Consider the following 4332-nt stretch of genomic DNA (forward strand, 5'->3'; position numbering starts at 1 on the left):
TGAGGAATCTATGCAGTCCTTGTGCCCCTGTTGTTTGGCACCTTAAATGATTAGATTTTGGAGGAGTCTCACTTGAGGATATACATATCTCCCTCAAAATCTACATAGAGCTCATGTCTATCATGCAAAACAACAATAAGACTTGTGGTTCACATCCTAGAAAAGCTAGAAGTGACAAGCACACTCCATTATGGTCAATGTAGATGATGGAAACCTCTCTAGTTTCATGATACTCATAACGTTGTAGCACATAGGTTTCATTTGTAGTTTGTGTGCGAACTTGTTCCCTCTGATGTCCTCAGTGAACGACATTAGTCAAATGAGCTTTTGAGCTCTCTAATCTCTTCTTGATGATTCACCCATGAATAGATGATGTCACCAGGCTCCATTCCCACTCGCAGAAGCTCTACCCCACAATATTGATCTAGTCTCTTTCGTAATGAAGGACTCTTGTTTTGTTTTCAAACTAGTGGTCTGGCGCTATAAGGGAGGTCAATTCTACTCAAGGTCTAGTACCACTCCCTAAAGTGAGTGCATGAAGACCAAGTCCCATATTCAAAGGTCGGATTTGAATAGGACGAGGCAATGATTCGGCTTGATGCAAATGCATAAGCACTTGATCCAATGCTAGAATTGCTTGTGAAAATCTTTTTTGTCATGATTTTCTGATGTTTTGAGTTTTTTTGTGGATTTTTTAATGGTCTTTTTATAATGTTTTTATATTTTTAAGATTTTGACAAGAAAATAATAACTCAAAAAGGAAAGCAAAAACATGCAAAATGCCTATGCACAATGCACTTTTGAATTCTTTTTTGTTTTGTTTTGAATTTTAACTCTTTGGAATCTAGTCACATCAACCATCGAGATAACAGATGACGATCTGGAAGTCACATGCTGTGCCACATGGTAAGAGCTTTGAATGAGCCAATCGAATCAGAAGGCTCGTAATCGAACGATCTTGACATGCACGATTCATCCTGGATGATTAGCCCTATACGATTAGGGCTGAACGATCTAGAAGTGAGATGGTAAGAGCTTCGAATCAGCGATCGAATCTGAATGATCGTAATCGGAGGATCTTGATGTACACGATTGGTCCTAGATGATCAGAATTGGACAATCAAAACTTGGTGAGAAAAAAAAAATGAACAATCGTGAATCTAACGATCGAAAATTAGGCGACCGATCGTGATGATTGGAACCTAGGCAATCTGAACTTGGCCATCTAGCGATCGAAAATTGGATGATCAAAATGATTAGGACGACTTTTTGAATTGGGATGATCGGAACTTGACAATCAGAATTGGACAATATAAAATGGACAATCACAAATCAAATGGATCAGAAATGGACAATCACACAATCACAATCGTGCGATCAGAATTCGACAATAAAAAATGGACGACGATCGAAACTTTAAGCGATATGGAGAAGTGCAATTTGAATCAGCACGATCTTAGATTCAGCACGATCTTAGATTCAGATGATCTGACCTAGACGATCGAACATTCTTATCGTCTCATGATTAGAGATTTATACGATCCGAGTCCATCGGAGTATTTCACCGATTGGCGATCTTAATTTCAGACGATCGAACATTAAAATCGTCGCGATCGAAACTCTTAAGCAGATGCGATCGATAATCTAAAGTTGAGATCGACTTTTGTTAACCCATTCCTAAGGTTAACAAGAGGAGCTACTACCATTATCTTATATCAAGGAGTCAAGGTAGATACACCAAAAGGTCATACATTCAAGATATGAAGCAATGATAGCCAAATCTATAACTTGGACGGGCGCCTGTTAATGGTGTGATAGAATACTTATGGCGATTCCCGCTTCAAGAGCGTGTGGTAGCAAGTTAGGATGAATTCCCAAGTGATGTACTTCATTGATATATTATGAGAGTAGTCATTGTAATAGCATTATGTCTCTTATAACCTAAAGTTCCAAGCCGGCCACAGTTTAAGTGAGTGTGAACACTTATGGCTATGTATATAAGCGAATTTAGAGTCTTGCTCTTGGTAATCCTATTGCTAATCTCTCTCTCTAATGCATGCTAGCGAGTGTGTGAGTGATGTGAGGTGAGAGGAGGGACGAGTTACGTAGTGCAACGCGACGATGTGACAACGCTCGCGGGAGGCGCGATGAAATTGCTTCTCAAGGAGTTGTAAAGCTTGGAGACCTCAAGGGTTACGAGCTCGGCCATTGGAAAGATCCTCATCACGACAGTTGTAGTTCACCAGGTAATCTCTTGTTGGATGTGTTTCAAAGAAGGTTAGAGTGAGCCATAACATTTTTGGCGCCGCTATCGGCGGGGAGCCGTCTCTTAGCTTTTTCCATCGTTTTTCTCTAATCTACGTATTACCCATTGCTCATTGTCTTTATTAATGGTTTATCCATGAAAAGGATGTGGATTTGATGGAGATTTGTGTGATTTTGTGAGAAATAGCTCTCTTTTTTTTGTTTATAAAGAATGTCTTTTTGCTTAATTTCTAGCTTAATTTATTGTTTCTTGTTGTTGAGGATAATGTTGTTTTTAATGTTCCTAGGGCTTGTACATAGAGTGTATTAGGTTTGGTTTGTATCCAATGCAATAGAATGTAATTTTTAGTGAATGTTAGATCTCTTTAGAGTTAAACATAAAACTAGAATCATTAATTTTAGCTTAAATTGTGTGTTTTTTGTTGAAATTGTATGCATTAGAGTGTTAGCAAGCATTAGGAGTAGCTTAAACATTGAAAAAATTTTCAAAAACATCAAAAAACTCTTGAAAATGGCTAATCTTCCTTAATCGACTGGTTTTTATCACTAAGGATGATTAATTTACTTCAAGAGATAAAAAATTTAGAAAATGTGTTATTTGGAGTCCAAATTGATCATGTAAGTAATCGAAATTAGTGGTTTTGAGTGTTTTGAGAGCATCTAGATGCATCAAAACACCTAATTATATCCATTTCTTCATCAATTGGAGAAATTTGACTCTCTTTTGCTTAATTTTGCCTTAAAAGAAGAGACCACAATTAAGAGACTGATTAATATCTAATTAATTATACATTAATTTACACATTAGTTAATGCACATAGCTTAGCAATTTCTTGCTCTATCCAATGATGTGCTCAATTGTGTGAATTAATTAATGATTAGAGATTAATTAGAGCCCTTGATTAGAGATTAGAGATTAATTAGAGTCCTTGATTAATCTAAAAGATTAATAATTAGAGATTAATTAGAGCCCTTGATTAGTCTAAAAGATAGAAAGATTAGTGAAAAGATTAATCTTTAATTAACTCTTAATTATTTTTTTACATAACTCATTAAGGCTAATAAGCATTGAATGAGTAGATGCTCGTGAGTTGTCAAATTATTCATTTTGGGAGTCATTTATAAAGGGTGTAAGGGGGTGTCATAAAAAGGTTAACTTTTTTTATTCCCACTTGCCTTTTTGGGAAGATGCTAATATCTCCCTAATTTAAAATTCAAAAAATATCCTCCCCAAACAAGGAAATTCGAATTTCCCTCTAGACTCAAAAAAAAAAGTTCATGTCCTAAGCATTTCACGCTGTGAACCCCTACTATTCCACGTCGTGAAACAATCCCTGCAAAAAAAAAAAATCACATCCTAAGCGTTTCACACCGTGAACCCCTACTGTTTCACATCGTGAAACAATCAACGCACAAGAAAGAAATCAAAAATCGGATTTTAAAAAAATCGATTCACATCCTAAGCGTTTCACACTGTGAACCCCTACTATTTCACGTCGTGAAACAGTCCCCGTAAAAAAAAGTTTTAAAAAAATTAAAAATCGGTTCATGTCCTAAGCGTTTCACACCATGAACCCCTACTGTTTCACGTAGTGAAACAATCCTCTCGTTAAAAAAAATGATAAAAATCAGTGAAGTCCATTTCACACTGTGAACTGCGTCCCGCTAGTTCACGTCGTGCAAGGGGGTCCGTTGGCCCAAAAAAATGATAAAAATCAGTGAAGTCCATTTCACACCATGAACTGCGTCCCGCTAGTTCACGTCGTGAAAGGGGGTTCATTGGCCCAAAAAAAAAAACTTTGGAAAACAGCCCTGTTTGGAGGCTCGTATCTCCCGAATCGTGAGTCCGATAAACACACTCTAGTGCTCATCAGAAAGCCGACATCGAGCTCTTCGAAATTGGTCTTGAGCATCCGAGGAAAAAATCCATCATTTTGGCCTCCGACCAATAGTCTCAAAATTTGACCCGAAAATCGAAACAAAAACAATCAAAGCAATAAAAATCGTCCCCAAAACTACGCAAAAATAATTACAACCCATATTCGGGCTACTTTTTGAGGGTCTAAA

The sequence above is a fragment of the Cibotium barometz genome, chromosome 20 (genome assembly GCF_041138505.1).
Source record: "Cibotium barometz isolate CiBa-2024 chromosome 20, ASM4113850v1, whole genome shotgun sequence".
NCBI classification, from domain to species: domain Eukaryota; kingdom Viridiplantae; phylum Streptophyta; class Polypodiopsida; order Cyatheales; family Cibotiaceae; genus Cibotium; species Cibotium barometz.